At 42.9% G+C, this 12,459-nt stretch overlaps 1 long non-coding RNA gene across 1 annotated transcript in view; it reads right to left on the minus strand.

Annotated features, from left to right (window-relative positions):
• LOC120396926 overlaps nt 1-12,459 on the minus strand; it is a 35,126-nt gene that overhangs the window by 3,188 nt on the left and 19,479 nt on the right. The window contains exon 2 of the long non-coding RNA XR_005593543.1: nt 6,350-6,404. This is a non-coding gene — a long non-coding RNA (uncharacterized LOC120396926). The remainder of the gene's footprint in view (nt 1-6,349; nt 6,405-12,459) is intronic.

A 12,459-nucleotide genomic window follows, 5' to 3' on the forward strand; every position in this document is an offset into this window, starting at 1 on the left:
AGATTGTAGAACAGTCTCACAAAAGAAGCTGTGGCATCCCCATCATTTGGGATATTTAGTACTGGACAAGACATTAGGAAATGTTCCAGTTCTGCCTTGGGCTGGATGGCCTAATTAGAAGAACCGTTCATGTTTATGATTCTACTGCATTACCATGATTAGGGAATGCAGCATCTTTCTGGAAGAGTTCTCTCAGGAGATGTGTGGGGGCCAGTGCACATACACTTGCCTATTTCCACAGCCAAGGGGTGCAGCTACATAACAATAGAATAGCATGAGCAATTTCGATTAGCAAACAGGGTAGATCAGCCTACTCTGTGTTCAACAACTACAAATATAGTATGCCTTGAATACAGTAAGTATGCCATGAATACATCTATTAGCAAAGCCACCATAGGATCAACTCTGTGGTGATCGATGCACTAGGAATCGATTTAGCAGGTCTAGTGAAGACCCACTAAATCGATGGCAGAGCACTCTCCAATAGACACTGGTACTCCACCGGGAACGAGAGAGGAGTTGATGGGAGAGCATCTCCCATTGATCCACTGTGGTATAGATGCCACAGTAAGTCAACCTAAGCTACGTCAACTCCAGCTACGTTATTCATGTAGCTGGAGTTGGGTAACTTACTTCGACTTACCACGGCTGTGTAGACATAGCCATAGAAAACTATAGACCAGCTTTAGTATCCATGTTTACCTGAAATTTTTGTATCAAATAATGGAAGTTATTTTAGTAGCACAAAATTCTAAAGAGTTATGAAGCAAAACAGCATTCAACATGTTACATCGGCATCTTACCATCCATCATCAAACAGGCTAGCTGAACAGGCAATCCAGTCATTTAAAGAGGCTATTAAAAGACGATCTGCAGGTACTATAGATACAAAAGTGTCTCATTACCTGTTTAATTGTTAGATAACACTGCAGTCAACCATGGACCGGTCCCCAGCAGAGATGTTAATGGGAAGGAGACTAAGGTCCAGGTTAGCTTTATGCATCCATACTTAATGGGAAATATACAGCAAAAACAACAGAAGCAAAAGCGGCCAAATGACAAACACGCTAAAGAATATAGTTTTACTGTTGGAGACTCAGTCTATACTAAAAACTTTGGTTCAGGTCCCAACTGGATGCCAACTACCATTCAAGATATTACAGGATCACTCTCTGGTAATTCTGGGGTGTGGGAGGGTTATGCGCAGATATATGGACCAGCTGAGAAAAAGGACCGTGGTTAACTTTAGAGTTGTTAGTTCAGCAGCACTGGGATTGCCCCTTGAGTGTGCCCTATTAGGTTTAGGACCCGTTTCTGAAAGTCTGGAGGGGCAGCCACCTGACACAAGATCAGACAGCTGTTGTGGCTACACCACATGGATATACTGCTCAAGTTGATATATGTTCACTCACTCCAGAAAGTCTCAGTGCAGAATGACACCAAATACCAAAACCTTGAAAATTATCACAAAGTAGAATTCTTGTTTTCTGGCCAGCCCTGGTCCTGGGTTCAAGTTTAGCCTTAGAAAGCCTTATGGAAAGAGACTATTACTCTATACATAACAAGAAAGAAGAAAAAGCAGTTTTAAAAGAACAAGGCTACACTTGTTAAGTTTCTGTGAGGGTTTTATTGGAATTTTCTATGTTATCATGGCAGTAAGAATCTGAAACTTTACTTGGAAGATCCATATTTGAGACAGCTGCTGAAAAAGAATCACTGACCAAAGAAAAGTACAACCAAGAGCAACATAAAGTCTTTTTCAGTGAGACAGTGAATATTTAGATGAGTTAAATGTATCTATAAATATTTTAAATGAGTATTTAAAGAGCAATATAAATTGAGTGTCCAAAGGAGAACTTTAATACAACTACTTTTGTGTTAGATTTCATTGTTTTAAAAAGATTCCAAAATATAGAAAAAAAGTGCATTATAAAAGGATATTTTTCAGTCCATGGCTTTCATAAAAGTTATATGAACCTATAAAATGCCCAGGAATTCAGAAGTGTATTCCCTGACTAGCATTGCTTCACTTTAAGGGTCAGCTACCATACAAAGAGCCACTTCTCATAGATAATCTTTTTCCAACTCAGTATCAATTTAAGTTTTGTTACAATTGAAATCGTCTTCCCTTTACTCTGTTGTCAGCATCTGCACAACCCAAGAACTTGTCACAAATGGTTAATTGTTCCCTTCTTTGGAAAACCTTTAGGAAATGTGGGTAATGAGAGAGGGAGAGAAAGCTAGGAAGAAAGATATTCTGGAAGAATCCAGTTACCGTCTTCTCACTTAACTTGGGATGGCTGTCTTACAGCATTGTGAAGGAGTCCGTCAGTTGAGCAAGAGATTCATAAGAAACAGACGTAAACCTTGCAGATCAGTGTCAGATCTTTGCAGCAGTTGTCCCTGAAGGAATATCTTCTAACAGCGTGGCTGCTAAGGAGCTGCATAGGCATTGGCATCCCTACCCAAACTGCCCGTTGCAACCTCTTCCACGGGAAAGTTAATACTGTTCCCATGCACCAAAACCTCTGGTTACTTTGCCATATGGTTTTGCTTCTAGTCACTTGGCCTGTCCAAACATGCCTCCTCTGCAGAGTGCCAATGCCACAGTAATCCTCTGCAGAGGACACTGTGGGTGGGTACAGTGCCTAGTGTGGTCTGAAAAAAATGTGGGGACCTATCTGCTCATCACCCTGCCCCCAGCCCCCAAATCAATCCTGTACCTCCCTGAGTCATCACATCCATTCTGCTCCCCCGCACACAATGAATTCTGTGTCCCTTTCAGCCTCACCTCTGCTCCTCCTTGGGTTCTTCATCCCCTTTCCCAGACCTAGGGAGGCAGCAGCAATCGGGTCCCTTCTCCCCCTTTCCAGGCCAGGTGCTGCAGTGAGGGAGAGAGGGGAAGGGAGCAGTCATACTGCTGCTCACTGGCAGATTGGAGGAAGGAGGAAGCAAGGCTCTCCTGACCTACATGGCAATTTTTGCTCCCTCTTCCCCCCCTCCCCTCCTGTGACAATGGTGTCAGCTCCTGAGGGAAGGGGAGTTCTGCCTGCTTCCTGCAGCAGCTCTGATTGGCTGCTCTTCCATCAGAGGCAGGCAGGCAAGTGAGGAAAGCAGCCAAGCAGAAAGAGTATTCCCCTAGGCAGGATTAAAAATGTGCACCCCTCAGCATCCTGGCTCACTCGGTAGAAATTGTATTTCCCAGGGCTCCTACCCAGTAAGCACTGCACAGCAGTTTGAGAATGCAGCAGAGACACTGCCACTTGTGCCCTCCACACCAAGCCTGCTTGGTTTTGCTCCCCTATGACGGTGGATTTGGAGGGACGTTGCCAGGACCCATCTGTTCTAGGTAGGTTCATTGACTTAAAGATTTTATTTTTGCTTTACTACTCTGGCTTTTTCTGAATGTCCATTGAGCCTTCTTTATTCAGTCACACATCACTGCAGTAATGGTACTTGATGAAAGTATACATATTGCAAAATGACAGCAGGAAATTGTCTATTGTGCTAGCCAATATAGCCTCATTGTTTCCTTGAACTCCCCTGTCTTTCTGAACCCATCTGTTTTTTCTTGTCTAGTACTTGGATTGTAAGCTCTATGCAAGTATCACCTTTTTATTTTGTGTTTGTACAGCACCTAGCACAATGGGTTCCTTGGCACTATGGCAATACAAATAATCTGCATTCTGACTGAATTATGTAGAAATATCCTGGTACAGCACTATGGGGCACATAACTATTGAAGCTCTTAAAAAAAAACCCACAACTCCTCAGTGAGACTCAAGAAAAGGAACCTGATAATCACATACTAAATTATTGCTTCAGTTTAGATAAATAGGGCTAGAAAAGATCACCTGAATAATCACCTGAATAATCCACTATGATCACAAAGAATTTTGCAAGTCTAGGATTTTGGCTACATAGAAGCATTACAATCACATTCCAGCTGTTATTACAATGGACTTTTAAACAAACAAACAAAAAAGCATTTCATCCAAATGTCAACCAAAACAATTATGTTTTTGCAAAATGTATAATTAGAGTCAATCCTGTACAAGAAATCACATGTATTAGGTAAGCTCCTGCCTGAAGCAACAACCCTAAGTTATCGAATACATCCTAGTCCATCACTGCTATTAAGCAACACATTTGTCAGTCTCATGACTGATCTCTTGAGATTAGCCACACTGTATTGCATTCACTTATCTTTTAGGCCTCTTCCTGGTATGAACTATGACCTTTTGACCCAGGACCTCTTCTCTCACAAATCAAAGGACCAGGTTTTGTCCCTTATGCTATGATTTCACTGCTTAAGAGGGTTTTTCCATAGTGATCTCTCTGTAAAATTCTTCAGTGAAGACAAGGTGCTCACAGTGTTTGTAGTGAGGTTGGCATTATACCCCTCCCAATGGCTGACATCCCCTAGTTTATCTTGCAGTAAAACTAAAGTGCCTTGTCGCCCTTATGGTTTTACAGTGCAATAGCTATGGTGCATTAGTTAGCCCACAGTGCTAAACACATCTGTTTTGTCAGTGAAGATCTAGCTTTAATTTGAAACATGGAAAAGCTAACCTGGTCCTTGTACCTTGTTCCTTCTCCTATTTGCCTTGTTTGAGAGTGAGGGTCCTAGGCAGAATCAATGGCAACTATCAGTGCCATTCAGGCAGTTGGACACCACACGAAGCAAAGGGTCCTAGCTATTCAAAATCCTCTCCCAAAGGTAAACCAATTATATCCCTGTTTTCAGGTATTGCTCCAGAGCAGCGGGGTATCCCTAGCTGGGAACATACCTACAGTAAGGTACATGTCACACAGCATGATACCCATAGCAGCAAAACCAGCATTATGGCACTCTGCCTCCGCTTCCTCTCAAGCTCTTGAACAAGGACTTCAAAGACTACTTATATTAATAACACCCTCATTCACTTCTCCCAAAGGTCTCTCTACTCCTACTTCTTGATGTCAGCCCTGCTCTTTAAAGGGCTCCTCTGCTGCATTGCATTAATGAAAAGGCCCAAGATGTCTTACTTAAAAGGGGCAGACCACTCTACTACAATGTGTCTTCAGATAAAAGAATAAATAGGGCTGTCCCTTGCTTCAGGGAAACATTCAGGATAGCCACTGGCTGTCAGGGAACACAAACCAAACCAGTCCTTGGCATCTGGAACAAAAGCAGCATAGCCTAGGGTTGTCTGAAAAAAGAAAGAAAAGAACCTTGCTCCTAGGGTGAAACAAACACAGCCCTCATTGCCCATCCCCTATTTTCCTCCCAGGTCTAAGCAGGTACACTTCATCCCTGTTTTCAATTAAGTCTCATCTAAGTTTAAGGGATCTTTATATTATATATTATATTATATTATATTATATCTTCCTTATTTATGCTGTGCCTCGTATACCAAGTTATGCCTTTCCTTTCCATCAAACTAAATTAAAATTGAGCTGACCCCACACACATTGGGAGGTATTTTAAAAATTATTTTAAAATTATTAAAGTCATTTAAAAATAGCTCTTTGGACAGTTGAAACTGGAATCCTATTTTCTAATAAAACTAAAAGTGTGTGTGTGTGTGTGTGTTGGTTAGTTGTGGTAGAGATGCTCATGCATAGTGGGCTTCTTTCATGGATGTTACCTTTTGAAAGCTCATGGCCCCCCCAGGTATGAACCAATTAACAGTTCACTCTTAAATAGCCAGACTCTCAAATGTAGTGCAGGGTCTGAAAGGCATAAATGTCAGATGTTTCCCCTCACTTTGCCGTGTTGGCAACCCAGACTTAGGGGTATGGGCTTCAAACTTTGGGCAGAATGACAACTGTTATTCGTTATGCAATGCTTCAACGATTTTGATGAGCTCTGAGCAACATGTGAGCCTGGCATGAAATCTAGTTACCTACATATTCAAGTTAAAAGTTTAGTTTGTAAGGACAACACTCTAGAGTTCATTCCGAAGACACTTCTATATTTTGTAAAAACTACTCTTATAGAAAAGATAAGTTTGTAATAAGCTAGGGTGCAATTATATAACCTTTACTTAGCCAGGTGGTCCACTGATACCAATAAGGTTATGTGCATGAATAAGAACCACATACATGAATACGTTTTGCAGGATTGGGTCCTTGATTTCTTCAAAAAGTATTTAGGTGCCTAATTCCCAACAGCTAGGTGCCTAAATCACCTTTGAAGAGTTGGGACCCTTTCAAGTGTCAGCTGAGAAATGACGTAGGATTTATTCACACCCATTAGGCACAAAAAGGGTTATGTTGTTTGGTTGGCACACAGAAGACTATTTCTTCAAACACAATGGATGTTTATCTGCATCCAGTTCATTCACATTGCCAAAAACAAGCGTACCTTGTTCTGGAAGATAATGGTAGGAACTGGCCAGTGATCTCCCATCTGACAGCTCCTGTTGTTGGAAAAATAGAAAAAAACCACAATCACTTATGGCCATTATTCTGGAACTCCAGCAGCTCCCAGGAAGGAAAGTCTTCACTGTGAGCCTTGCTGGAAGGGAACCGACATGATGCAAAGTTCCCTAGGGCCAATTTTTCACTCCTTAGTTATTGATGGGATATTAGGTAATCGTCTTCTATTTGCTGGTTCTCTGTGCGTGAAGTCTTGCACCTACTGAAGTCAATAGCAATTTTGTCATATACTTCACTGGGGCCAGAATTTCACCCTAGGTTTCCAGCCTTGATTTCAACAGACTGTTTGTTTGTTTGTTTTTAAAAAGGTGATTGAAGAATTTGTTTTAGGAAAAAAACATCCATTAGTAATTCCATGGACATTGTAAACAAATATAACCCCATCCTCCAAAATGTAACGGAACCACATGAAGATGTGCCCACACCCTAAATTTAGTAACAAGAGGCTGAATGCTCAAAAGGAGTTAAGTGCCTAAATCCCTATTTTAGGTGCCTACGTCCCAGTTTTGGCTCCACTGCAATGCACAACAATCCTGACTAACCCAACTAAGCACCTACGTATTCAGGGTAAAAATTCCCTCAGTATCTATATTTCTGCCTTTGGGCATGCACATTGCTGCTCCCCTCTAGGTGTCTGGATGCCCAGAACAATTCACAAAGCACAGGAATATAGACACTAGGACACCTAGGTCACATGCAGGGCCCAATCCGGTAGCTTCTTGCCTTCCCGCTTCCAGCCAGGAGTGGAAGGGAAGCTGCCTGTTGCTTCTTGCCTTCCCAGTCCCTGCCAGAGAGCAGAGAGCCGGGACTCCAGGGGTCAGCAGAGCTCCCAGTGGGGCATAGGGGAGCCCTGGTGGGAGCTCAGCTTCAATCAGAGACCCAGCAGCAGCCCAGCTCAGGAGCCGGCTTTCTTGTCAATTTCAATGAGTAGCTGGGTCATCCCTGCCCTGTAAGTGCAACCTGGAGTGCCCTTTAAAATGCCTTGCTGCTGTAGCCTCCAGCCTGGACTGCTCACAAGCAGCCTCCAGCATGTAAGTTACTCCCAGCTACATCTGTGTGTATGTTGCAGCCAGCCAGCCACACCTTAACTCTTACCAGCTTTCAAGGTTACCACGTGATGGCCCCAACACACTCCCAGTCCCAGATTTTCCTCCAAAAATGTATGTCCTGTACTGCCCAGCCCTCTCCTGGGCAGTACAAAAATATTAAGTCCATTATTCCTTTAAGGGAATAATATGTACACAACTTGTTACCCCAAATGGAGTCACCCAGACACTTCAACCTGAACACACTGGATTAGGTAAAACAATAAGACAATTTTATTAACTACAAAGAGAGAGATTTTAAGTGAGTACAAATACAGTAACTCCTCACTTAACGTTGTAGTTATGTTCCTGAAAAATGCTACTTTAAGTGAAACGATGTTAAGTGAATCCAATTTCCCCATAAGAATGGATGTAAATGGGGGGGTTACGTTCCAGGGAAAAAAATTTTTGCCATATAGTACAGTACTATAGTTGGGAGGTGCCCCCGCCTCACCCCACACAGGCACAGCCCCCTGGCACTGGAGACAATGAGGCAGGCCAGGAGGCTGAAGGTGCTGTAGGCTAGGAGAAGCACCTTGCACAACAGCAGCAGCAGCTTCACCTACTCTGCAAGCCTGCCCATGCCACCCCTTTCCCCAAGCCCCCACCCTTAACCCACCTCTTCTTTTCCACCCCTCTTCCCCCTTTACTCCGCATGCCACATCCTTGCTCCCTCCCCTGCCTCCTGCCCACGGCAATCAGCTGGTTTGCAGTGTTCAGGAGGCAAGAGGGAGGGGGGAGGAGCGAGGACACGGCGTGCAGGATCCCCCTCCCTCCCCTGCCCCCTGAACACAGCAAGCCGGCTGATTGCCGCAGGCAGGAGCAGAGGAGAGAGAGGGGAGGTGCGCCGCATCCTCGCTCCTCTCCCCTCCCTCCTGCCCACGGCAATCAGCTGGCTTGTGACGTTCAGGGGACAGGAGGGAGGGGGGAGGGGCAAGGACTCAGCACACAGGCTCCCCCCTCCCTCTTGCCCATGGCAATCAGCTGGCTTGCGGCATTCGCGAGGCAGGGGAGGGAGGGGGAGCCTGTGTGCCATGTCCTTGCTCCTCCCCGCTCCCTCCTGAACACCGCAAGCCAGCTGGTTGCCGCTGGCAGGAGGAAGAGGGGGAAGGCGCTGATCTGCGGGATCTGCCGGCAGGCGGGAGGTGCTGTGGGGGGGGGGGAGCTGAAGGGGGGCTGCCAGCTGTGGACAAAGCAGGCAGCCAAATGACATTATAATGAAGCATTGCACAACTTTAAATGGAGCATTCTCTGTAATTGAGCAGGGACGTCAGATTGAAACAACATTAAGTGAGAGGATGTTAAGTGGGGAGTTACTGTAATGAGGCATGAAAGTCAGAAATGGTTATAAGAAAAATAAAGTTAAAATGCTTACTGGTGCTTAACTTACACTCTATTAGATTCAAAGCAAAGTTTTCTCATTACATGCTTTCAGCAGTCTTGTTGACCAAACTCTTTAGGTCAGGACCCCTTCCCCAGAATCCAACAGCTTCTTCCTTTGTCTCCTCAGGGGCAGTGAATGTAATGGGCAGGGAGAGAGAGGGTGGGTGTCTTGTGGTGTCTTCTTTTCATAGTCCCTCCCCCCACTGAGAAGCATTTCCAGCTGGGAACAAGGCACTAGTCAGTCTGTGTGGAAAGAAACTTCACGCTGTTCCTTTGCTCACATGTAGTTTTTTGTCCCTGTTCCCTTTCCCACCAAAGAATGGCCATTTAGCAGGTAATGGTCCATCAGCCTTCTTTAAACCTGGCTGCGGCATCAGCTTGCCCTTTGTCTATGAGGAACTGGTTTGGGCACTTCCCAGACTTATCTGGGAACATACTTTTAGTCGTGCATTTTACCAGAATATTATTGGTCAGCAAATTATGAGATTTTTAAATGATACCTCACAAGGCAGACCTCGTACAAACATTATTACAACAGACAGTAGAGTGTGAACATAGAGGTATATTCTGTCATAGTTAGATACATACGTAAGTGCATTGCTGAAGAGGGACCTAAGAGGGACTTAAATTGGTGCATATACTTTGTGCCAGTCTCCTCTAAAGGAATTTCACCTATCTGAATTCCAAGCAGTTATTCTGAAGTCAATGGGACTATTCATTGATTATGGTGCTACTCACACTGAGTAAGAGTATCCAAATCTGGCCCTGAGCAGTCCTGAAGAAGTGTTCTTTTGCAAATGACCAGGTTTGGGGGTTTTCTTGGATAAGCAAATATTTTATTGTCCGCACAAAAGAACTTTCTTTGATTAGTAAATATACTGATAGGAAAAATGATGCAGCAGAGAGTTACAAGTAGCCTTAAAACACAAAATGAACATATCTGCCAGGTCGATAACCTGTGAATTTCACTAAGAAAACACCCTAAATGCTAAATGGTCCTGATGTTTTACATAAACTGGGTGGTGTGTGAAAAATAAATGGATTGGTTGGCAGAAGCTCATTACTGCTAGCTGGAACTATAATTCAAAACATGAGAGAGAAATGTTAGGGAAATAGAAGCCTCAAGAGGTATTTAATCCAGCAAATTTATCAATTCGGTATTTCAATGGATTTTAATTCTTCAAACATAGGCTTTGTGTTCCCAGACTGAATAATTTCCTCTAGAAAAGCATAAATTTAAAAAAATGCTTTGAAGGGCCAGTATTTGAAATGTCTCTTCAGAAAGGGGTATGCAATTACTGTCACTGAGGTTACAATTGGTAATGAAAATATCCTGTATTAAATACATGAGATTATTTAAAAGGAGTATGTTTAAGAGCGTGGAAAAGAGATCAACATAGAGATAAAGAGGGAAAGGAATGTATTTTGTTCCCATCCACCAGCTGAGAGACATCATTATAATTAATTATTATTACATTGCTATTTAATAAAGTATACTATCACCCGTTCAATGCTGCAATCATCCCTGAGTTTCAAATTTCCCACCACGAAATTTATTTGACTGCAGAAACTGAAAGATGCAATGGGACCCATTTGATTTTATGCCAAAAGGTTCATTAGTATTTTTAGAACCCGCATTTGTTATTTTACCTCAGAATAAATAGTGCTACAACTAAAACAGCCAGCAGCCACCGCTCTCCAGCTGCCCAGCTCTGAAGGCAGCACCGCTGCCAGCAGCAGCACAGAAGTAAGGGTAGCAGTACCACAAACCCCCCTTACAATAACCTTGTGACTCCCTCACAACTCCTTTTTGGGTCAGTATCCCTACAACAGTCCAAGCAAGGGATTTTTCAAGGGACAAAAATAGAAAAGTCAATTTATTTCAATGTATTTAGTGTAGGCGGAACTTCACCCTATAGAACACACCCCATTCCAGAGCTCTGGGAGCCCTTGACACACATTTTACAATATAATAACACAGCAGTTACAAAATATACGTCACCCAAAACAGCAGCTCTTCTCCTTCCTCCCAGACATCATTTATTCATCAGTCATGTGACCAACACAGCTTTTAATGCCCTACCACCACTCTTCTATCAGACAAAAATCCCATCCTCAGCTGCCTCAGCCAATGCCCAGTCACACAGGTGCATTTTGGAGTATGATTGGAAGGTCATCATATCTGGGCTATTTTAGCCCTTGGTAGTGGGGAGGCCTTCTAAAGGAACAAGGCCTTTCTTGCGAATGTTCTGCCTCAAAGCCCCTCCCTTTTTTAAAGGAGGTTTTATATTGTGCAGAGACTTTACATACTGGGGGACTGATCTTGTTAAATCATTTCAATGTCTGGTATTTACTTCCTGTACTGGAAGGAAACATTCTAATGTGTGTATGTTTTTGCCAAACTTGTGCCACAACAAAATAAGCAGATCCTTTGGATACCGATGAGCTGTCTTTGATTGAGAATCATTCAACGTTATGAAATCTCACTTTTTGCTAGCGCTCTGAAGTTCTACCCGCATAAAAAGAAGAGGCAGATATTATTAGCTTCTGTAATTGGGGTAATAATGAAGAAAAATATTATCAATATTATCACTGATTAGTACTGTGAAAGAGATTTGTTCTGTGTTGCCTTGATTTGATACAAACATGTTGTGGTGGAAAGTCTGCTAGATCACAAGCCTACAAACTGTTTCCCTCTCACATGAAACAGACACGAGCTGTTTAGTCAGAAACTCTCGTTAATTTTTAGTTCTTCTGAGCTATAATGTTTAACTCTTGTAAATATGCCAGAAAGTAGCTGCTGCCTACAAACTGAGGCAAACTGTTAGATCAGTTTCAGGATGGATATCTGTATTTTTGTGGGAGTGGAACAGTGAGAGCGGAACAGTGAGAGCAGCCCTGGAGAATGTTTTTTTTCCTTTGAAGGATTATTCAGATCAGTTAATCTGGAAAATCTTCTATTTCATGCTAGTGAACTATTGAGTTTCTGTCAGCCAACTGACAGAAGTTCAATATTACATAAGTCTTGAAAGTTACAGTAAAAATTGCTAGAAAGGTGTGATATAGAAAATGAGTGTTTTGTTGTGAACTGCTGAAAAATAAAAGGGAAACGCTTTTCCCAGCATGTGACAGATTAGCTGACTCTCATCCCCAAGCTCTTTCCTCTTCAAACTTGAGACCTAATCAGCTCCAGTCCCTAATAGGAGACATAGTGAGTTCACCCAATCCCTCTCTGTACTCACAATGATCTCCCACGCTACCTGTAGAGGCCCTAATATTAGAAAAAAAATAACCCTTATGCTCTGATGCATTTCTAGACCTCCTTGGACAGCCCTATATACTATTACTTTGCCCTTAAAAGCACACCCTGTGTTTCCTCTCCCTCTGTAGGAATCCCCAATGCCTCTAGTAACTCTTAGTAGATATCACTGAATCATTCCTTCCACATTGCTTTAAAGTCTAAGGGTATGTCTACACTACAAGAGTAGTTCGATTTAACTTAGGTCGAAATTGTGGATTTGACCTTATGAAGTCGAATTTGTGTATCCACACTAAGGACACTAATTCG

The sequence above is a fragment of the Mauremys reevesii genome, linkage group 2 (genome assembly GCF_016161935.1).
Source record: "Mauremys reevesii isolate NIE-2019 linkage group 2, ASM1616193v1, whole genome shotgun sequence".
In the NCBI taxonomy this organism is placed as follows: Eukaryota; Metazoa; Chordata; order Testudines; family Geoemydidae; genus Mauremys; species Mauremys reevesii.